At 42.5% G+C, this 24,359-nt stretch overlaps 1 protein-coding gene across 1 annotated transcript in view; it reads left to right on the forward strand.

Moving 5' to 3' along the window:
* Positions 1 to 366: 366 nt before the first annotated feature.
* Positions 367 to 24,359, forward strand: part of LOC135224683 (zinc finger protein GLIS2-like) — an 87,587-nt gene continuing 63,594 nt past the window's right edge. Inside the window, exon 1 of the mRNA XM_064263940.1 lies at positions 367 to 480. The gene's annotated coding sequence lies outside the window, so the exon portion shown is untranslated. The remainder of the gene's footprint in view (positions 481 to 24,359) is intronic.

The following is a 24,359-nucleotide window of genomic DNA, read 5'->3' on the forward strand; positions in this document are numbered from 1 at the left end:
TTCCTCCTCTCTCCCCCCTCCCCCCAGACTCTGACAATACTATGTGAGAGGGGGGGTGGGGGCCCCATCCCTCTGCCAACACCTCCTACCTGTTACCTCGTCCACCCTTCCCCCCCATCCCCCCGTTCCTAGGTAATCCCGCCCAGGGACCCGAACAAACACACAAACACATATACATACATACACACACTCTCTCTCTCACACACACACACACACACACGCACGCACGCACACACACGCACAGAAGCTTCCCCCAGTTTTATAACCGAGTAGCTCTCCCATCGACCGCCCCTGTCTGGATGTCATCTGTCTGTCTCAGATTCTTTCAGTCCGCCTCGTGATTGGTTTTTCCTTATTCCATTTTCAGTTTTATGGGCTTCAAATCGTTCTCATCTGTTCAACTCCAGTTGTTCTCGGTCTGTTCACTGTTCTGCACCATACGTTCGCTGGCTTTAATCTGTTCTCATGCTCCCGACTACGGTATGTCTCTGGAATTCGATTTTTTTTTTATTCTGTAGATCCTGCAGGTGGATATGTATTTACATGTATGTAAATATATGTAGGTAAATACAGAAATAGACAGCCATACATACGCATAAATGTATATATAATAAGTATATATACACACATAGACATGCGTATATATATATGTATATATATATATATATATATATTATATATATATATATATATATATTATATATATATAATGTGTGTGTGTGTATGTATGTGTATTATGTATATACATGTATGTGTCTGTGTATTTTCGTGAATTTGTGGTATCGTGTACATCTCTTTTATATTTATTGTTCTTAGTTGTATCCATATACATATTTGTGTATTTGCTCCCGAGTATATTTATGAATTACTTCTAAAGCCATGAAAATTTTCATAAAAGAAAAAAAAAGCAGAAAATCATTCGTATTGTATAGACCAGTGGCAAAGATGCAGTACACCATTAGTAAGGAAGGAAATAAAGATACATATCAGCTGAATGAAGAAGTCAAAATGCTTTTGTAAAGGTATGTAGTATGGAGAGATGATCAAAATTGGCATAATTTTCAATTTAAAATTTTTTTTTTCATAACCTTAAAAATTTAGTTTAATTTATTTGGCATGTGAATATTGATATAATTATTTACTATGCTTTATCTTTTGTCTTTATTCATATAATTCAAGGATAATTCCATTTTTTTTATTAGAGCCTGATTATTGTTTGGCCTGATCTCGTTTCATATGTTTAAAAGTCAGATTATTATAATTATTATTATTATTATTCATTATTATATATTATTATTATTATTATTTTTTTTATTATGGAAACCATTCATCTGGTATTTTTGTAATTCTTTTGTATTTTTATCTATTTATCAGTTAATTTATTCATTAATATATATTTTTTTTAAATACCTGATCTAATTTTTTTTTTTATTTTTTTAATGGACGCCATATTCTTTGGAGGGTTGAATTTCAAATCACTGGAATATGTAGGCTTGTTCAATAGGAAAATGAGTCTAACTCCCGAATAATAATAATAATAATAATAATAATAATAATAATAATAATAATAATAATAATAATTAATAATGATCATAATTTTATTATTATTATTATTATTATTATTATTATTATTATTATTATTATTATTATTATTATTATTATTATTATTATTATTATCATCGTCAGGTGTTGATCAAATTGGGCTATTGATATTACTCGACCCCAGTATGAGAGACCTTGACTTACTTTTCAAGTTTGCAAACTTATAAGGAGGTCACAGTGATAGAATAAAAAAACCTAATATCTTATATTTTTAAAGATGTTCACAGTCAAATTATTTATGTGCTAAACTGAACCCAGAGCGTAAAACATTGTTTGAGAAGGGACTTTGTCAAAGAAGTCTTGCAGCCTCTCTCTGAGAAAATATGGGTGTAAAATTTCACGGAGTTTTTAATTTTCATTTCATTCTTGAATTTTTTTTTTCTTGAATACAATATTCGGTGAGAATAGCGTTTTGGAAGGAAGAGGTAACCATGATCAAATTTGTATTTTCTATAATAGATGGAGCTGTGACAAATTAATCTCTCTCTCTCTCTCTCTCTCTGTATATGTATATATATATATATATATATATATATATATATATATATACTATACGTACATATATATGATATATATATATATATGAATGTGTGAATATTAATTTATGTTTCTACTAATATAGATATACATATATACGTATATGTGTGCGTGTGCATTTGCGTGTTTCTATGTTCAAAACTGCAATATAATGAAATAAGTTGCTTCACATACTATAGTGGAGTTGAGCTCTCTTTCAGTATGTTAATTATTCATACTGCACATTGATTTTATGCTGTATACATAACAAAACAATTTGTCTTAATACAGTATAAAAGAATGAAAAAACTAATTAGATAATAGTTTTCAGTTAGATAATTTAGAAGGAAATACTAAGTAAATACGGGAATAAAATATTATTAGTTAAATTTGATAAAAATGCTAATTTTCACTCTAAATAATAGTGTCTTTGATCATCGGCATGTCTTGAATAAATCACTAGTAACATTTTATTCAGAATGATTCGCTTTTAATGTTTATACTATTTGAAAAAAGTGTATTTACTTATGAAAAGAGGTTTGTCACCTATTTTTTTAATGTTTTCTATTTCACCAAAATGATGAACAAATTTTAAACCTGACTTCCTTTTTTTTTTTATGGAAATTTAGATGCCATTGCTCTTTTGCTTTAGCTGAAATTGGTTAATTTTTTACTAATGAAAAAATATGTATAATTTGTTTCAGTGTTTAACTATCTTATTTCGAACTCAGGGTGTTATGATCTTTCATTATGAGCCCATAGTCTTTAGCTTAAATTTTTCATGCCTACATGCACTTTTTAACATGTTTCAGTTTATCCAAAGAAAAATAGCGTAACATCAATCATTTGTCTTGTATGGCTCTTGCGAAGTGACATATATCATAGATTTTATGGTGACCTCCCATTTTATATAATATTGATGGATTTATATCATTTGCCGCGACGTCAGTATTGACAAGGAAAATTATGCTCTTCGAAAAAATATAAAATAGTAATTTTTCAGAAATCTAATTCCTTATACCTTATGAGTTTGATGTATTCATCAATATTTATTTTTATCTTGTTTTTTTTTTTCTCTCTTCATTTGGTAAGCTTTCATTACTGTTTGGAATAGAATTTAAAAAATCCTTTAATTTGTATTTATGCTTCGTCTGATCGACGTTAAAGTATTTTGGACTCTTTTTATTATGTCGTATTGAAGATTGATATATTTTTTCAAAATATTCAAAATGCCTTTATACTAGAATTTGTTCAAATTATTTTTTACTTTAGCTCTCGAATTTATCATTACTAACTGCCCCAAAATTTTAATTTGGAGACTCATTGCGGTATTGCTAATAAATTTTTTACTCTCGTTTTCAAGGGTTTTAGCGTATCTTTCTTTTACTTCCCTATTCGAGTTAAGAGTTTTATTTATATTTTATTTCTTATGCATTATTTCAGATTACCTTATTTTCCTTCCTGCAGTTTATTTTGCTTATTCTAGTTATCAGAATTGAGGATTTTTCTTCCACTTTGAGTAACTAAAAAATTCCCCTTCGGTTTACATATATGGAAATACATTAATTCCGAGGTAGAGCAAAGTAGATGTTAAAGGACATTTGTAGCTCGAATAATTATTATGAATCACAGTAATGTGATGATTATTCATAATATGGCTACGTGCGGCAAACGTTAGAATTTGTTAACATGGTAGAGGGGGTTGGATATCGATTCTAATTACTAATACCCAGTTCGTCGGTGATTTGTAAGGTCGGAGTTGGTATAAACTTATAACCTCACTTGTTAGCCGAATCGATAACATCACTGAAGTCCTGATTTCTTCTCTGTCCGCTGGGCGGTGGTTCGAACCCACGAGAGGACGAAATTATTATCAACTAAAAAATTCCCCTTCGGTTAACTTATATAAAAATACATTTATTCCGAGGTAGAGCGAATTAGATATTAAAGGACATTTGTAGCTCGAATAATATATATATATATATATATATATATATATATATATATATATATATATATATATATATATATATACATATATATAGTGTAAAGTAGACAGATGTTTTGGAAATCTCAATCTCAGTAGGAAAAGAAGAGCGTAGGTTAAGAGACACCACATTTTTATTGCGACGCGTTTCGTTGTTTCTTCATAACCAACATTTACAAGCCTAAAAGAGACATACAGTATTTTAATGGTAGTTACAAGAATATGTAATTATTGGCTAACAAAGCTGAGTAAAGTAGCAACAATAAGATAATGGTTAAAATCTTTAAAATAAATTGTACCAGCATACTAAAAAAATAAATTATATAAGATCTTTAAAATAAATTACAACCGTATACTAAAAACAGAATGGTGGGAGACAGAGATGGAAAGTTTACACTACAAATGAATGACTGAATGATTTATATTAAAAGCAAGGGATAAGATGAATTGTCAAGGTTAAGATCTGGTTTCCTTAAAAATATTTCTATTGACTCAGAGATTCTCAATAATGGACTCTTATCTAAAAGTACCAAGAACACTTTTTTTAAAATTTTCCAATCTTCTACCTGTATTACATTCCTCTACGTGCTGTAAAATCGGTGATCTGGTTGGCTTGGCCAGCAAGCAACCAGTACGAGGAGAAATGCCATAATGTTCGGAAGATCTTGTCCGGACCGACCGTTTGACTGGCCAATATAGGTGGCGCTACAGGCGTCACACTTGTAAATATAGGTGATGCCAGACAAAAGGTCTGAACCAATTGTTTATCACAGGTATGTTGACGACACATTTTTGGTTTTCAGGCATTTAAGTCACGTACAGCGGTTCCATGATTACTTAAATAGTAAACACCCATGTATTCAGTTTACCGTGGGAACATGAAGAAAATAATATTCTTAACTTTTTAGATGTAAGCATTACCAAAACTACCGCAAACAATAAGTTCACTCTTAAATTTAGCATTTTTAGAAAGTCTACTTTTACCGGTCTTGGAATGAATTCCAAAGTGCTACATTCTTTAAACACTTCAAAATAAATAATATTAAGACTTTAATACATAGAGCATATTCTCTCTGCAGCTCTTGGCAGGCATTTGACTCAGAAATAAAGTTTCTGTTAAACTATTTCAAAATTAATGGCTATCCCAATAACATAATATATAAAGAAAAAATAAAAAAAGTTCCTAAATATTTACTCTTAGTATAAATAGCCAATAAAAAAATTCCAAGTGTTGATAAACTAACTATGTATTATTTTAAATTTTCCATTTATAAGTGATCCTTGTTCTAAATACGTTACAAGAGAACTAAGAAATATGTTTAAGTATAGTTTTCCCCACATTAACCCCAAGTTAATATTTACCAATAACCATACTATCCAAGCGTTGTTAAACCATAAAGATAAACTACCTTCAGACCTTTTGTCTGGCATCACCTATATTTACAAGTGTGACCCTGTAGCGCCACCTATATTGGCCAGTCAAAACGGTCGGTCCGGACAAGATCTTCCGAACATTATGGCATTTCTCCTCGTATGGTTGCTTGCTGGCCAAGCCAACCAGATCACCGATTTTACAGCACGTAGAGGAATGTAATACAGGTAGAAGATTGGAAAATTTTAGTGTGCTTGTACTTTTAGAGAAGAGTCATTATTGAGAATCTCTGAGTCAATAGAAATATTTTAAGGAAACCAGATCTTAACCTTGACAATTCATCTTATCCCTTGCTTTTAATATAAATCATCAGTCATTCATTTGTAGTGTAAACTTTCCATCTCTGTCTCCCACCATTCTGTTTTTAGTATACGGTTGTAATTTATTTTAAAGATCTTTATATAATTTATTTTTTAGTATGCTGGTGCAATTTATTTTAAAGATTTTAACCATTATCTTATTGTTGCTACTTTTACTCAGCTTTGTCAGCCAATAATTACATATTCTTGTAACTACCATTAAAATACTGTAATGTCTCTTTTTAGGCTTGTAAATGTTGTTATGAAAGAAACAACGAAACGCGTCGCAATACAAAAATGTGGTGTCTCTTAACCTACGCTCTATATATAGATATATATATATATATATATATATATATATATATATATATATATATATGTGTATACATTGTTAAAGTTATATTGACAGTTCTCATATCAACTTGTCTTGGGTTTCCCAGAAAATATACTGTACCGTTCTTTCCTCAAATTTTCTAAATTTCATTTTTAGAAGCGTCAAAATTTAAACATTTAATGCTATATTCACCTGTGGATACTCTCATACCGTCTAAATTGGAAGTATAGATCATTTATGAAATATTTATTTGATGTATATAAAACATCTCAACCGGAGAGGATAACTTTTTTTATTTTGTTAACTGAGATAGGTAACTAGAAAAAAAATCTCTCAGAGTTAGATTGACGACAAATTATTAAAAAAAAGCATATTAAGACATTGCACTTTCTAAGAAAGGATGAAGACTTATTCTCAAATAGATATGATGTATGAAAAATCTACAGATTGAAGGTAAATAAATAATATATATTCCCATTCTTCAAAGATGGCTAAATATAGTATGTATATATATATAGAAGACTAGTAAGGGGGCTCAAGCCCTACAGATATCACAAGGCGGAGAGGTAAAGGCATGTCTCAGCGTAGTACATAATTTATTGCCGACGTTTCACATCACTTCGATGCATTTTCAAGGCTGGGAATGATAAAAATACAAACATATAAGACTCGTCACTGATAAAACACGGTATAATAATATTTAAAATTTAAAATTGAACACTAAAACATTAAAATGTAAAAATAAAAAATTAGTGGTACAACAACACTAGTTGGAAGAAGAAACAACCTACCAGAGTAAAAAATAGAAGGTGACTGAAGGACAGAGTGGGGAGAAAAAAAATGATAAAGTAAAAAAAACACCCACACACAAAACTATGTAAACAAACAAGTGGCTAGGCTATGTATAGAGATTATATATATATATATATAAAATATATATATATATATATATATATATATACATATATATATACATATATATACATATACATATATATATATATATATATATATATATATATATATATATATATATATAAAACATTCAGAGTCCCAGGAAGACAGCAGTCTAAGAATCTTAGACTGCTGGCTTCCTGGGACTCTATATATATATATATATATATATATATATATATATATATATATATATATATATATATATATATAGATATATATATATATATATATATATATACTATATTTAGCCATCTTTGAAGAATGGGCATATATATTATTTATTTACCTTCAATCTGTAGATTTTTCATACATCATATCTATTTGAGAATAAGACTTCATCCTTTCTTAGAAAGTGCAATGTTTTAATATGCTTTTTTTAAAAATAATTTGTCAATCTAACTCTGAGAGATTTTTTTCTAGTTACCTATCTCAGTTAACAAAATAAAAAAAATCTCCGGTTGGAGATCTTTTATATACAGCAAATAAATATTTCATAAATTATAATTTTATCCTGCTTAAAATTATCTATATTTCCAATTTAGACGGTATGAGAGTATCCACAGGTGGATATAGCATTAAATGTTTAAATTTTGACGCTTCTAAAAATGAAAATTAGAAAATTTGATGAAAGAATGGTCCGGTATATTTTCTGTGAAACCCAAAAACAAGTTGATATGAGAACTGTCAATATAACTTTAACAAAATACACGTGGACTTTTGAACTGGCTTTATGATGATAATCTGGCTGTGTGTGTGGATTCAGATTTGATTTTTTTTATATCTTTCCTTGATAGTGGACCCCAAGGGTTTCAATCTGGCATGTATCCACCTTTGCAGAGGCGTGTTTAGTATAAGCCCGGTGGGGATGATCGTGAAAATATAAACAAAAGAATGTAAATATCATAACAATAATGTCTCCCAAGAAATGTTAATCGTAGGTAACAAACTTCCCCCCCGGCCCCCACCAACTATCTAGGAAAGAATCCCTTATACACACACACACACACACACACACATATATATATAATATATATATATATATATATATATATATATATATATATATATTATATATATATTATATATATATATATATATATATATATATATATATATATGATTTTGATTCGCTCGAATTGCCAGGTGGATTTAGTTTTTCATCCCTGACCAGTAATTAACTGAATTAATTTCGCAATACAGCCACCCATTTTGAATGTTTTCCTTTTTGTTATTTGATTAATTTAAAGTTTTATTTGATCATCACCCCCGCTTCATTTTATATAAGTGATTTTGTGAAGTAACAAGTTTATGGGAATTCCATGCGCTCTTATAGAATTCACAGTTATAGTAAAAATACATTTTTTCTTGCTACGCTAAAACAATATTTATCTTTTTACGAAGCGCACATTTAGTACAGGAATGAAGGCTTCGGTATCTGTTGCTATTGACGTTGCATTTTCAAGTTCTTTTCCTTCACAGCTACTGAAATATTTTCCCCTTGTGTCATTTGCATAAGAATATTCAAGGCATAACCAACAATGAGTGAGTCTCTCTCTCTCTCTCTCTCTCCTCACTTCTTTAAAGTACTCTTAACGATAATGTTCTCACCCAAGCTCGAAAGGAAAAAATTGATTGACTCATTAGCTCAGTAGATAGGCCCATGCTCAATATTGGTCTTCCTTCTAGGCCAGCGAACTTCCAGCAGCCCCCCAACAGCCTTCCATCTTCCAGCCTCGGGTGCAGGTCTAGTAGTTATCTCAAGTCCAGACTGAGTATTGGTCTTTTTTCTAGGCCAGTGAACTTCCAGCAGTCCCCCAACTGCCTTTCCTCTTCCGCCTGGGTCAGGGTAGTAGGATCTTCCAGTCCGACTGATTTTTTTTTGTGGCCAGTGAACTCCACAGCCCCCAACGCCTTCCATCCTCAGCCTGGGATCGGGTCTAGTGGTATCTCAAGTCCAGACTGAGTATTGGTCTTTTTTTAGGCCAGTGAAACTTCCAGCAGTCCCCAACTGCCTTCCATCCTCCAGCCTCGGGTCAGGGTCTAGTAGGTATCTCAGTCCAGACTGGAGTATTGTCTTTTTTTAGGCCAGTGAACTTCCAGCAGTCCCCCAACTGCCTTCCATCCTCCAGCCTCGGGTCAGGGTCTAGTAGGTATCTCAAGTCCAGACTGAGTATTGGTCTTTTTTTAGGCCAGTGAACTTCCAGCAGTCCCCCAACTGCCTTCCATCCTCCAGCCTTGGGTCAGGGTCTAGTAGGTATCTCAAGTCCAGACCGAGTATTGGTCTTTTTTTCTAGGCCAGTGAACTTCAGCAGTCACAATGCAACTTGTCCTTCCAGACTCGGGTCGTCAGCCTTCTTGGTCAGTCTAGTAGTATTCCTCTCAGTCAGTTCCGAGTAGGTGTCTTTTTTTCTAGGCAGTGAACTTCCAGCAGTCCCCCAACTGCCTTCCATCTTCCAGCCTTGGGTCAGGGTCTAGTAGGTATCTCAAGTCCAGTTCGAGTATTGGTCTTTTTCTAGGCCAGTGAACTTCCAGCAGTCCCCCAACTGCCTTCCATCTTCCAGCCTTGGGTCAGGGTCTAGTAGGTATCTCAGTCCAGTTCGAGTATTCGGTCCTCTACAGCTGCCCCCCCAACTGCCTTCCATCTTCCAGCCTTTGGGTTCGGGTCTAGTAGGTACTCCCCCAAGTCCCAGTTTTTTCGAGTAATTTCCAGGCCTGTGAACTCCAGCCGTCAATTGCTCCTCACACTGTGTCAGGTCTTAGTATTGGTATCTCAGTCCAGACCGAGTATTGGTCTTTTTTCTGGCCAGTGAACTTCCAGCAGTCCCCCAACTGCTTCATCCTCCAGCCTGGGTAAGGGCCTCTAGTTGTTATCTCAAGTCCAGACCGAGTATTGGTCTTTTTTCTAGGCCAGTGAACTTCCAGCAGTCCCCCAACTGCCTTCCATCTTCCAGCCTTGGGTCAGGGTCTAGTAGGTATCTCAATCCAACTGAGTATTGGTCTTTTTTCTAGGCCATGAACTTCCAGCAGTCCCCAACTGCCTTCCATCTTCCAGCCTGGTGGGCAGGTCTAGTAGTATCTCAAGTCCAGACTGAGTATTGGTCTTTTTTCTAGGCCAGTGAACTTCCAGCAGTCCCCCAACTGCCTTCCATCTTCCAGCCTTGGGTCAGGGTCTAGTAGGTATCTCAAGTCCAGACCGAGTATTGGTCTTTTTCTAGGGCCAGGAACTTTCAGCAGTCCCCCAACTGCCTTCATCTTCCAGCCTGGGTCAGGGTCTAGTAGGTATCTCAAGTCCAAACTGAGTATTGGTCTTTTTCTAGGCCAGTGAACTTCCAGCAGTCCCCCAACTGCCTTCCATCCTCCAGCCTTGGGTAAGGGTCTTGTTATCTCAAGTCCAGGCCGAGTATTGGTCTTTTTGTCTAGCCAGTGAACTTCCAAAGCGTCCCCACTGCCTCCATCTTGCCAGCCTTGGGTCAGGGTCTGTAGGTATCTCAAGTCCAGACCGAGTATTGGTCTTTTTTCTAGGCCAGTGAACTTTCGCAGTCCCCAACTGCCTCCATCTCCAGCCTCGGTCAGGGTCTAGTAAGGTATCTCAATGTCCAGGTTCGAGTATGTCTTTTTCTAGCAGTGAACTTCCGCAGTCCCCCAACTGCCCTTCGCATCCTCAAGCCTTGGGTCCAGGGTTTTTTCTAGTAGGTGGATCTCCCAAGTCGTTCGAGTATTGGGTCTTTTTTCTTAAGGCCAGTGGACTTCCAGCAGTCCCCAACTGCCTTCCGTAATCCTCCAGCCTTGGGTTCAGGGTAGTAGTAGGTACTCCAGTACCCGTTCCGAGTATTGGGTCTTTTTTTAGCGGGTGGACTTCCAGCGTCCCCAACTGGCCTTCCCATCCTCCAATCCTTGGGGTCCAAAGGGTCTAGTAGGTATCTCAGTTCCGGTTCGAGTATTTTGGTCTTTTTCTAGGGCCAGTGGAACCTTCCAGCCCAGTCCCCCAACTGCCTTCCATCCTTCCAGTCCTTGGGTTCCAGGGTCCCTATTAGGGTATCTCACGGGTTCCGACGATTATTGGTCTTTTTTTTAGGCCATGGTGAACTTCCACCGTCCCCCAACTGCCTTCATCTTCCAGCCTCGGGTCAGGGTCTAGTAGGTATCTTCAAGGTCCAACTGATATTGGTTTTTCTTTTTTTAGGGCCAGTGGAACTTCCAGCATCCCCCAACTGCCTTCCATCTTCCAAGCCTTGGTCCGGGTCTAGTAGGTATCTCAAGTCCCCCCAGAACTGAGTATTTGGTCCTTTTTTGTTAGCCAGTGAACTTTCCCCCCAGTTTCCCCCAACTGCCTTCCCCTCCTCCATCCCTCCGGTTCAGGGTCTCGTAGGGTATCTCCAAGTCCAGACTGAGGTATTGGTCTTTTTTTAGGCCAATGGAACTTTCCAGCCAGTCCCCCACCCTTCCTATCTTCCAGCCTTGGTCAGGGTCTAGTTAGGTTTCTTTTTTCATCCAGGACCTGATTATTGGTCTTTTTTAGGCCAGGTGACCTTCCAAGCAGTTTCCCCCAACTGCCTTCCATCTTCCAGCCTTTGGGTCCCCCCAAGGTCTAGTAGGTATCATCCAAGTTTCCATACACTGAGTATGGTTCCTTTTTTTAGCCATTTGGGAACTTCCATCATCCCCCAACTGGGCCTTCCATCTTCCAGCCTTGGGTCAGGGTCTAGTAAGGTAATCATCAAGTCAGTACTGAGTAATTTTGTCCTTTTTTTAAAGGCCATTGACTTCCACATCCCCCAACTGCTTCCATCTTCCAAGCCTTGGGTTTTTCAAGGTTCCTAGTAGGTATTCTCAGTCCAGACTGAGTATTGGTCTTTTTCTTCGGCCATGAACTTCCAGCGGTCCCCCCCAACTGCCTTCCAATCCTTCCAGCCCTTGGTCAGGGTCCTTAGGGTAGGTATCGTCAAGTCAGACTTGAGTTAATTGGTCTTTTTTCTAGGCCAGTGAACGTCCAGGCCAGTCCCCCCAACTGGCCTTCAATCTTCCAGCCTTGGTTCCGGTCTCGTAGGTATTTTTTCTTCAAGGTCCAGTTCGAGTAATTGGGCTTTGTCTTAGGCCATTGAACTTCAGCGTCCCCCAACTGCCTCCACCTTACCAGCCTTGGTCAGGGTTCCTAGTAGGTATCCTCAGAGGGTCCAGACTGAGGGTTATTGGGTCTTTTTTCTAGGCCCGGTGGAACTTCAGCAAGTCCCCCAACTGCCCTTCTCATCTTCCGCCTTAGGGTCAGGGTCCTAGTAGGTATCTTCAAGGTCCCGACTGATTATTGGTTTTTTTTAGGACAGTGCACTTGGCGGGCCAGTTCCCCAACTGCCTTCATTCTCCAGCCTTGGTCAGGGTTCCCCCTAAGTGGTTATCTCCAATTCCGACCGAGTAATTGGTCTTTTTTTAGGCCACGTGACTTCAGCGTCCCCCAACTGGGGGCCTTCCAAATCTTCCGCCTCGGGTCAGGGTCCTAGTAGGTATATCAAGTCCAAGACTGAGTATTGTCTTTTTTTAGGCCAAGTGAACTTCCAGCCAGTCCCCCAACTGCCTTCCATTCCTCCACCTTGGGTCAGGGTCTAGTAGGTATCTCAGTTTTTTCAGACTGAGTATTGGATCTTTTTTTAGGCCAGTGAACTTCCGCAGTTTCCCCCACTGGCCTTCCAGCCTCCCCCAAGCCTTGGGTCAGGTTCCTAGTAGGTTTACCTCCAAGTCCCATACCGAGTATTGGGTCTTTTTTTCTAGCCATTAGGGAACTTCCAGCGTCCCCCCACTGGCCTCAATCTCCATCCTTGGGTCCGGGTCTAGTAAGTATCTTCCAAGTTCCAGACTGAGTATTGGTCTTTTTCTAGGCGGCCAGTGGAACTTTCCAGCCAGTCCCCCAACTGGCCTTCCCCCAATCTTCGCCTTGGTCCGGTTCCTAGTAGGTATCTCCAAGTCCAGACCTGAGTATTGGGGTCTTTTTTCTAGGCCAGGGTTGAACTTCACAGCAGTCCCCCAACTGGCCTTCCATCCTACAGCCTTGTCAATGGTCCTAGTAGGTATCTCAATTTCGACCGAGTATTGGTCTTTTTTCTAGGCCAGTGAACTTCTTAGCAGGTCCCCCAACCTCCTTCCATCCTTTTTCCAGCCTTGGGTCATGGTCCTAGTAGGTTTTTCTCAACGTCCAAGACCGGTAATTGGGTCTTTTTTCTTAGGCCAGTGAACTTCCACGCATTCCCCCACCTTCCTTCCATCTTCCCCCAAGCCTTGGGTCCAGGGTTCCTATAGGGTATCTCATTTCGACCTGAGTATTGTGTCTTTTTTCCTTAGCCAGGGTGAACGGGTCTAGCAGTCCTCCAACTGCCTTCCATCTTCCATCCCTCGGTCAGGTCTAGTAAGGCATCTCATTCCAACCTGAGTATTGTTCTTTTTTTAGGCCAGGTGATTTCCAGCAGTCCCCAACTTGCTTCCATTCCTTTTCCAGCTTGGTCATGGTCCTAGTAGGTAATCTTCCAAGTCCTGACTGCGTATTGGTCTTTTTCCCCCCTAAGGCCAGTGAACTTCCAGCGTCCCCCACTAGCCTTCCATCCTTCCAGCCCTTGGTTCAGGGTCTAGTAGGGTATCTCAAGTCCAGTTCGAGGGTATTGTCTTTTTTTCTAGGCCAGTGATTCCAGCAAGGTCCCCCAACTGCCTCCATCCTCCAGCCTTGGTCCGGGTCTAGAAGTATCTCCAAGTCGGTTCGAAGTATTGGGTCTTTTTTCTAGCCCGTTGTTAACTTTTCAGAAGTCCCCAACTACCTTCCATCCTTTCCAGCCTCGGGTCCAGGTCTAGTAGGTAAATCTCAGTTTCCAGAACGAGTATTGGTCCCCCTTTATTTAGAACCAGTGAACTTCTTAGCAGTCCCCAACTGCTCTTCCATCTTTCCAGCCTTGGGTCAGGGTCTAGTAGGGTATCTCAAGTACAGGACCGAGTATTGGTCTTTTTTCTTTAGGGCCATGAACTTCCAAGCATTCCCCAACTGCCTTCCATCCTTCCGCTTGGGTCGGTCTGTAGGTATAATCAAGGTCAGAACGGAGTTTTTTATTGGTCTTTTTCCTAGGCCGTGAACTTCCTAGCAGTCCCCAATGCCTTCCATCTCCAGCCTTGGGTCAGGGTCTAGTAGGTATCTCAAGTCCAAGACCGGAGTATTGGTCTTTTTTCTAGGCCAGTGAACTTCCAGCAGTACCCCCAACTGCCTTCCATCCTTCAGCCTTGGGTTGGGACTGTAGGTATTCAAGTAGTCGGGGGAGTATTGGGCTTTTTTCTAGGTCCAGAACTGAGTAATTGCCTTATCTTTGTTCTAAGGCCAGTCAGTACTAGAGTTTCCAGCCTTCCATCTCAGGTATCAAGTCCAGACGAGTATTGGTCTTTTTTTTTAGGCCAGTGAACTTCTAGCAGTCCCCCACGCCTTCCATTTCCAGCCTTGGGTCAAGGGTCTAGTAGGTTATCTCAAGTCCAGACCAAGATTGGCTTTTTTCTAAGCCAGTGAACTTCCAGCAGTCCCCCAACTGCCTTCCATCTTCCAGCCTTGGGTCAGGGTCTAGTAGGTATCTCAAGTCCAGACCGAGTATTGGTCTTTGGCTAGGACAGTGAACTTCTAGCAGTCCCCCAACTGCCTTCCATCCTCCAGCCTTGGGTAGGGTCTAGTAGGTATCTCAAGTCCAGACTGAGTATGGTCTTTTTTCAGGCCAGTGGAACTCTAGCAGTCCCCCAACTGCCTTCCATCCTCCAGCCTTGGGTCAGGGTCTAGTAGGTATCTCAAGTCCAGACCGAGTATTGGTCTTTTTTCTAGGCCAGTGAACTTCTAGCAGTCCCCCAACTGCCTTCCATCCTCCAGCCTTGGGTCAGGGTCTAGTAGGTATCTCAAGTCCAGACTGAGTATTGGTCTTTTTTCTAGGCCAGTGAACTTCCAGCAGTCCCCCAACTGCCTTCCATCTTCCAGCTTTGAGTCAGGGTCTAGTAGGTATCTCAAGTCCAGACCGAGTATTGGTCTTTTTTCTAGGCCAGTGAACTTCCAGCAGTCCCCCAACTGCCTTCCATCTTCTAGCCTCGGGTCAGGGTCTAGTAGGTATCTCAAGTCCAGACTGAGTATTGGTCTTTTTTCTAGGCCAGTGAACTTCCAGCAGTCCCCCAACTGCCTTCCATCTTCCAGCCTTGGGTCAGGGTCTAGTAGGTATCTCAAGTCCAGACTGAGAATTGGTCTTTTTTCTAGGCCAGTGAACTACCAGCAGTCCCCCAACTGCCTTCCATCTTCCAGCCTTGGGTCAGGGTCTAGTAGGTATCTCAAGTCCAGACCGAGTATTGGTCTTTTTTCTAGGCCAGTGAACTTCCAGCAGTCCCCCAACTGCCTTCCATCTTCTAGCCTTGGGTCAGGGTCTAGTAGGTATCTCAAGTCCAGACTGAGTATTGGTCTTTTTTCTAGGCCAGTGAACTTCTAGCAGTCCCCCAACTGCCTTCCATCTTCCAGCCTCGGGTCAGGGTCTAGTAGGTATCTCAAGTCCAGACTGAGAATTGGTCTTTTTTCTAGGCCAGTGAACTTTCAGCAGTCCCCCAACTGCCTTCCATCTTCCAGCCTTGGGTCAGGGTCTAGTAGGTATCTCAAGTCCAGACCGAGTATTGGTCTTTTTTCTAGGCCAGTGAACTTTCAGCAGTCCCCCAACTGCCTTCCATCTTCCAGCCTTGGGTCAGGGTCTAGTAGGTATCTCAAGTCCAGTTCGAGTATTGGTCTTTTTTCTAGGCCAGTGAACTTCCAGCAGTCCCCCAACTGCCTTCCATCTTCCAGCCTTGGGTCAGGGTCTAGTAGGTATCTCAAGTCCAGACCGAGTATTGGTCTTTTTTCTAGGCCAGTGAACTTCCAGCAGTCCCCCAACTGCCTTCCATCTTCCAGCCTTGGGTCAGGGTCTAGTTGTTATCTCAAGTCCAGGCCGAGTATTGGTCTTTTTTCTAGGCCAGTGAACTTCCAGCAGTCCCCCAACTGCCTTCCATCTTCCAGCCTTGGGTCAGGGTCTAGTAGGTATCTCAAGTCCAGGTCTTTTTTTAGGCCAGTGAACTTCCAGCAGTCCCCCAACTGCCTTCCATCCTCCAGCCTTGGGTCAGGGTCTAGTTGTTATCTCAAGTCCAGACCGAGTATTGGTCTTTTTTTAGGCCAGTGAACTTCCAGCCAACTGCCTTCCATCTCCAGCCTGGGTCAGGGTCCTGTAGTATCTTCCATCTCCAGCCTCTTTTTTTGTCAGTGAACTTCCAGCAGTCCCCACGCCTTCCTCCTCAGCCTCGGGTCAGGGTCTATTAGTTATCTCAAGAGCGGTATTGGTCTTTTTTTAGGCATGAACTTCCAGCAGTCCCCCAACTGCCTTCCAATCTTCCAGCCTGGGTCAGGGTCTTAGGTATCTCGTCCAGCTGATATTGGTCTTTTTTTTAGGCCGTGACTCCACCAGTCCCCAACTGCCTTCCATCCTCCAGCCTTGGGTCAGGGTCTAGTAGGTATCTCAAGTACAGACTGAGTATTGGTCTTTTTTTAGGCCAGTGAACTTCCAGCAGTCCCCCAAACTGCCTTCCATCCTCCAGCCTCGGGTCAGGGTCTAGTAGGTATCTCAAGTCCAGACTGAGTATTGGTCTTTTTTAGGCCAGTGAACTTCCAGCAGTCCCCCAACTGCCCTTCCATCTTCTAGCCCTTGGGTCAGGGTCTAGTAGGTATCTCAAGTACAGACTGAGTATTGGTCTTTTTTTTTAGGCCAGTGAACTTCCAGCAGTAGCCCCCAGCTGCCTTCCATCCTCCAGCCTCGGGTCAGGGTCTAGTAGGTATCTCAAGTCCAGACCGAGTATTGGTCTTTTTTCTAGGCCAGTGAACTTCCAGCAGTCCCCCAACTGCCTTCCATCTTCCAGCCTTGGGTCAGGGTCTAGTAGGTATCTCAAGTCCAGACTGAGTATTGGTCTTTTTTCTAGGCCAGTGAACTTCCAGCAGTCCCCCAACTGCCTTCCATCCTCCAGCCTTGGGTCAGGGTCTAGTAGGTATCTCAAGTCCAGACCGAGTATTGGTCTTTTTTCTAGGCCAGTGAACTTCCAGCAGTCCCCCAACTGCCTTCCATCCTCCAGCCTTGGGTCAGGGTCTAGTAGGTTTCTCAAGTCCAGACCGAGTATTGGTCTTTTTTCTAGGCCAGTGAACTTCCAGCAGTCCCCCAACTGCCTTCAATCTTCCAGCCTTGGGTCAGGGTCTAGTAGGTATCTCAAGTTCAGACCGAGTATTGGTCTTTTTTCTAGGCCAGTGAACTTCTAGCAGTCCCCCAACTGCCTTCCATCTTCCAGCTCGGGTCAGGGTCTAGTTGGCATCTCAAGTCCAGACCAGAGTATTGGTCTTTTTTTTAGGCCAGTGGAATTTTCCAAACGCAGGTCCCCACCAAACTGCCCTCCATCCTCCAGCCTTGGGTCAGGGTTCTAGTAGGTATTTCTCAATGTCCAGACTGAGTATTGGTCTGTTTTTTTTCTAGGCCAGTTGAAACTTCCAGCAGTCCCCCAATGCCTTCCATTCTTCCAGCCTTGGTTCCAGGGTCTAGTAGGGTATCTCAAGATCGCCAGTTCGAGGTACTGGTCTTTTTTCTTAGGCCCAAGTGAACTTCCAGCAGGACCCCAAAACTGCCTTCACCTTCCAGCTTGGGTAGGGTCTAGTTAGGAATCTTTTTTTCAAGTCAGGACCGAGGATGGTCTTTATTTTAAGGCCAGTTGAACCTTTAGCAGTCCCCCAATGCCTTCCATCTTCCCAGCCTTGGGTCAGGGCTAGTAGGTATCTCCTCAAGTCCAGACCGGAGTATTGGTCTTTTTTCTAGGCCAGTGAAACTTCCAGCAAGTCCCCCCAACCTGCCCTTCCATCTTCCAGCATCGGGTCAGGGTCTACTAGGTATCTCAGTCCAGAAACTGAGATTGGTCTTTTTTCTAGGCAGTGAACTTCTAGCAGTCCCCCAAACTGCCTTCCATTCTTCCAGCCTTGGTCAGGTCTAGTAGGTATCTCAAGGTCAGAACTGAGAATTGGTCTTTTTTTCTAGGCCAGTGGAAACTTCGCAGCAGTCCCCCAACTGCCTTCCATCCTCGCAGCCTTGGGTCAGGTCTAGTAGGTATCTCAAGTCCAGATAGTATTGGTCTTTTTTTCTAAGCCAGTGAAACTTCCAGCAGTCCCCCAACTGCCTTTCCATCTTCCAGCCTTGGGTCAGGGTCTAGTAAGGTATCTCAGTCGGCAGACCCGAGTATTGGTCTTTTTCTAGGCCAGTGAACTTTCAGCAGTCCCCCAACTGCCTTCCATCTCCAGCCTTGGGTCAGGGTCTAGTAGTAGCTATCTCAAGTCCAGACCGAGTAATTGATCTTTTTCTTGGCCAGTAGAACTTCCTAGCAAAGTCCCCCCAACTGCCTATCCATCCTTCAGCCTTGGGTCAGGGTCTAGTAGGTATCTTCAAGTCCAGACTGAGTATGGTTTTTTCTAGGCCAGTGACTTCCTAGCAGTTCCCCAATCTTCCATCTTCCACCTTTGGGTCAGGGTCTAGTAGTAATCTCAAGTCCAGACCAAAGTATTGTCTTTTTTTCTAGTCCAGTGAACTTCCAGCAGTCCGCCCAACTTGCCTTCCCATCTTCCAGCCTTGGGTCGGGTCTAGTAGGTATCTCAAGTCCAGACCGGTATTGGTCTTTTTTCTAGGCCAGTGAAACTTCCTAGCAGTCCGCCCAAACCTGCCTTCATCCTCCAGCCTTGGTCAGGGTCTGTAGGTACTCAAGTCCAAGACTGAGTATTGGTCTTTTTTCTAGCCAGTGAATTCTAAAGCATTCAGTCCCCCAACTGCCTTCCATCTTCAGCCTTGGGTCAGGGTCTAGTAGGTATGTTCAAGTCCAGACCGAGTATTGGTCTTTTTCCTAGGCCAGTGAATTCTAGCAGTCCCCCAACACTGCCTTCCATCCTCCAGCCTGGGTCAGGGTCTAGTAGGTAATCTCAATCCAGAACTGAGTATGGTCTTTTTTTCTAAGGCCAGTGAACTTCCAGCAGTTCCCCAACTGCCTTCATCTTCCAGCTTTGAGTCAGGGTCTAGTAGGTATCTCAAGTCAGACCGAGATTGGTCTTTTTTTCTAAGCAGTGAACTTCAAGCAGTCCCCAACTGCTTCCATCTCTAGCCTCGGTCAGGGTCTAGTAAGGTTTCCTCCAAGTCCCAGACCGAGTTATGGTCTTTTTTCTAAGGCCAGTGACTTCCAGCAGTCCCCAAAAAACTGCCTTCCATCTTCCAGCCTTGGGTCAGTATCTAAGTCAGGTATCTCAGTCCAGAACTGAGAATTGTTTTTTCTAGGCCAGTGAACTCCAGCAGTCCCCCAACTGCCTTCCATCTTCCCAGCCTTGGGTCAGGGTCTAGTAGGTTAATCTCAAGTCCAGACCTAAGTATTGTCTTTTTCTAGGCCAGTGACCAACTTCCAGCAATCCCCTAACTGCCTCCATCTTTCTAGCCTTGGGTCACGGGTCCCAGTAGGTATCTCAAGTCAGACTGGGTTATTGGTCTTTTTTTCTAGGCCAGTGAAACTTTCTAGCAGTCCCCAATGCTTCCACTTCCAGCCCGGTCAGGGTCTAGTAGGTATCCTCAAGCCAGACTGTGAATTGGGTCTTTTATCTAGGCAAGTGAACTTTCAGCAGTCCCCCAACTGCCTTCCATCTTCCCAGCTTAGGTTCAGGGTCTAGTAGGTATCTCAAGTCCAGAACCGAGTATGGTCTTTTTTCTAGGCCAGTGAACTTCTACGCAGTCCCCCCCAACGCCTTCCATCTCGCAGCCTTGGGTCAGGTTCTAGTAGGTATCTCAAGTCCAAGACCGAGTATTGGTCTTTTTCTAAGGCCAGTGAACTTTCAGCAGTCCCCAAACTGCCTTCCATCTTCCAGCCTTGGTCAGGGTCTAGTAGGTATCTCAAGTCCAGTTCGATATTGGTCCTTTTTCTGGCCAAGTGAACTTCCAGCAGTCCCCCAACTGCCTTCCATCTTCCAGCCTTGGTCAGGTCTAGTAGGTATCCTCAAGTCCAACTGAGTATTGGTCTTTTTATCTAGGCCAGTGGAACTTCCAGCAGTCCCCAACTGCCTTCCATCTTCCAGCTTGGGGTCCAGGGTCCTAGTAGTATCTCAAGTCCAGAACCGAGTAAATTGGTCTTTTTTCTTTCTAGGCCAGTGGAACTTCCAGCAGGTCCCCCAACTGCCTTCACTTCCAGCCTCGGGTTCAGGGTCTAAAGTAGGTATCTCAAAGTTTCCAGGACCTGGAGTATTGTGCTTTTTTCCTAAGGCCAGTTGGAAACTTCAGCGTCCCCCAACTGCCTTCATTCCAGGCCTTGGCGTCAGGGTCTAGTAGGGATCCAAGGTCCAGACGAGTATGGTCTTTTTTCCTAGGCCACGTGACCTCCAGCAGTCCCCCAACTGCCTTCCATCCTCCAGCTTGGTCAGGGTCTAGTAGGTATCTCAAGTCCAGGGACCGAGTATTGATCTTTTTCTGCCAGTTGAACTTCTAGCAGTACCCCAACGCCTTCCATCCTTCAGCCTTGGGTCAGGGTCTAGTAGGTATATCAAGTCCAGGACTTGAGTAGTGGTCTTTGTTCTAGGCAGTGAACTTCCAGCAGTGCCCCCAACTGCCTTCCATCTTCCAGCCTTGGGTCAGGCGTGTAGTAGGATCTCAAGTCCAGAACGAGTATTGGTCTTTTTTCTAGGCCAGTGAACTCTAGCAGTCCCCAACTGCCTTCCATCCTTCCAGCCTTGGGTCAGGGTATAGTAGGTATCTCAACGTCAAGACTGAGTATTGGTCTTTTTCTAGGCCAGTGAACTTCTAGCAGCCCCCCAACTGCCTTCCATTTCCAGCCTTGGGTCAGGGTCTAGTAGGTATCTCAAGGACCAGGGGACCGAGTATTGGTCTTTTTTCTAGGACAGTGAACTTCTAGCAGTCCCCCAACTGCCTCCATCCTCCAGCCTTGGGTCAGGGTCTAGTAGGTATCTCAAGTGGTCCAGACTGAGGATTGGCTTTTTTTACTAGGCCAGGAACTTCAGCAGTCCCCACTGCCGTCCATCTTCCAGCTTTGAGTCAGGGTCTAGTAGGTATCTCAAGTCAGACGAGTAGTGGTCTTTTTCTAGGGCCGTGAACTTCTCAGCAGTCCCCCAACTGCCTTCCATCTTCTAAGCCTCGGGTCAGGGTCTAGTAGTTTCTCAAGTCCAGACTGAGGTAGTGGTCTTTTTTCTAGGCCAGTGAACTTCAGCAGTCCCCCAACATGCCTCCTTCATCTTCCAGCCGGTTCCGGGTCGAGGGTCTAGTAGGTATCTCAAGTCCAGACTGGAGTATTGGTCTTTTTTCTAGGCCAGTGAACTTCCAGCAGTCCCCCAACTGGCCTTCCCATTCTTAGGCCTAAGGTCAGGGTATAGGTTTTTTAGGTATCTTCCAGCCCAACCACCTTGGGTTCATTGGGTTCTCTAGGACGTGCCAGTTTCAGCAGTCCCCCAACTGCCTTCCATCTTCCAGACTTGGGTCGGGTCTAGTAGGTTATCTCAAGCCAGGGACGAGTATTGGTTTTTCTTAGGCCAAGTGAACTTTCCAGCAGTCCCCCAACTTGCCTTCCATCTTCCAGCCTTGGGTCAGGGTTTAGAGGTATCTCAAGGTCCAGTTCGAGTATTGGTTTTTTCTAGGCCAGTGAAAACTTCCAAGCCGTCCCCCAATCCTGCCTTCCCATTTTCCAGCCTTGGGCAGGGTTTAGTAGGTATCTCAAGTCCAGAAGAGTATGGAACTTTTTCTAGGCCAGAACTTCCAGCAGTCCTCCCAACGCCTTCCATTTTCCAGCCTTGGGTCAGGGTCTAGTAGTAGGTTTCTCAAGTCCAGACTGAGTATTGGTCTTTTTTCTAGGCCAGTGAACTTCTAGCAGTCCCCCAACTGCCTTCCATCTTCCAGCCTTGGGTCAGGGTCTAGTAGGTATCTCAAGTCCAGACTGAGTATTGGTCTTTTTTCTAGGCCGTGAAATTTTTTTCTAGCAGTCCCCCAAACTGCCTTCCCATCTTTCCAGCTTGGGTCCAGGGTTAGTAGGATTCTCAAGTCCAGGACTGGAGAATTGGTCTTTTTTTCTTAGGCCAGTGAACTTCCAGCTGGGTCAACTGCCTTCCATCCTCCAGCCTTGGGTCAGGGTCTAGTAGGTATCTCAAGTCCAGATGAGTATTGGTCTTTTTTTCTAAGCCAGTGAACTTCCAGCAGTCCCCCAACTGGCTTTCATCTTCTAGCCTTGGGTCAGGGTCTAGTAGGTATCTCAAGTCCAGACTGAGTATTGGTCTTTTTTCTAGGCCAGTAAACTTCCAGCAGCCCCCCAACTGCCTTCCATCCTCCAGCCTTGGGTCAGGGTCTAGTAGGTATCTCAAGACCAGACTGAGTATTGGTCTTTTTTCTAGGCCAGTGAACTTCCAGCAGTCCCCTAACTGCCTTCCATCCTCCAGCCTTGGGTCAGGGTCTAGTAGGTATCTCAAGTCCAGACTGAGGATTGGTCTTTTTTCTAGGCCAGTGAACTTCCAGCAGCCCCCCCAACTGCCTTCCATCCTCCAGCCTCGGGTGCAGGTCTAGTAGTTACCTCATGTCCAGATTGAGTATTGGTCTTCCTTCCAGACCATGTAACTTGCAGCATCCCCCTATCCTCTAGGCTTAGGTGCAGGTCCAGGTTTAGGCTTAGGTGAGAATTTATTTGAGAAAGAGAATGAGTTAGATTGGTTAGAGAAATTAAAGAGAGTGCATGAAAAGAACCACAAATTTCACAGTCATTCACTCATCTGCAAGTGAGCGCGCTCACATTTACATTCACGTGCATTGATACCCACAATCATCCACAATCATACATACATTCATACCTACATTCATACCCACATTCATACCTACATTCATATCCACTCATACCCATACGGTCAGTTCTTTTCATATTATCTCTCTCTTCAGAAATCTCTTCCAATCCAGTCCTCCTCTCTCTGCTTATTCTTCTTTTCCTTTTATGCTATTGATGGTTGGCGATCACCATATCGAAGTCCTTCTGTTGTAATCCTTGTTTGATGTCTTCCCGCCATTCCATCAGTATTTGTATCACCTTGTCGTACTTTTGGGCGAGAGAGCAGATTGCTCTGTCCAACTGGATTCTCAGTTCTTTCTCGATTTCAAAGAGCTTTTCCAGGTTTCCTCTCATCTTCGCGTTTTCTTTCATCAGTAATCTGTTATGATCCTTTTCAGAGTCCAGTCGCTTCTGGAGACGTTGATACTTGCTTTTGCCGATGCTAAGCAGGTCGTCCATGTAGTCAAGGTCTGAATTTTGCCTGGCGAGCTCCTCACGCAGAGCCTGCGTCTGGCATAGTCCTCGTAATAATTCAGATGGCGCTTCGTCTGACTCTTGTTCTTTTGCGGCTTTCTCACCTTTCCTATGCCTGCGTTGAATTTTAAGCCTGAAGCGGTTTCCTTCGGATTCCAACGTTTTGGTCTGCATCTCCATGCCATGGGTGCCTTCCTTTTCCTCTTATTCTTCCTCCTCCCAGACATATTCCAAGCTTCGGCTTCCTTCATCCTGTCTTCCAATTCACAGACTACGCACCACGATGAATCACAATCATTGGAATGCCAGTGCAAATCTTTCTTCACCAGTGAACAGTAACTCAAATCACTTTCAACCATCAATTCGTGAAGATGTACATTTTCTTCTTCCCAATATTTCTCTCGTTTAGCCTCGGTCGGCCAACCCTTTGGCGTCTTCATATCCTGATTAATATGACTCTGCTCGCCAAGTGGCCTTTCTTCCTCTTTCCTCAGAAGATTCACGAGTTATTCCATCTGTTTTTGTAGAGCTTCTTGTCCCTCCTTGAGTACTTGAATGTCTTTCTCAAGGTCGGTATACGCTGTAATTTTACGTCTGAATTCACTTTCCTGCTTCGTCTGGGCGCGTTTCATATCCTCCTCTTCTCGTTTGGAAGCGCGTTTCGCTTCTGTGATCTCCCTTTCCTTGAGTGATACCTCGTCTCTGAGAGCGGCCACAGCCTCTTCCTGCGGACCACCTCTCCTGTCCTTGAAATCCGTTCGAGAAACGCTTTTGACAATAACAGAACACAATCCAGCGAACTGGATGCCAATATGATAACAAGAATTAGTAACCACTGCTCCAACTGAGAGGAGCAGAGCCCAAAAATTTTCAACACAATTAATT

Source organism: Macrobrachium nipponense, chromosome 12 (assembly GCF_015104395.2).
Source record: "Macrobrachium nipponense isolate FS-2020 chromosome 12, ASM1510439v2, whole genome shotgun sequence".
Taxonomy (NCBI): Eukaryota; Metazoa; Arthropoda; class Malacostraca; order Decapoda; family Palaemonidae; genus Macrobrachium; species Macrobrachium nipponense.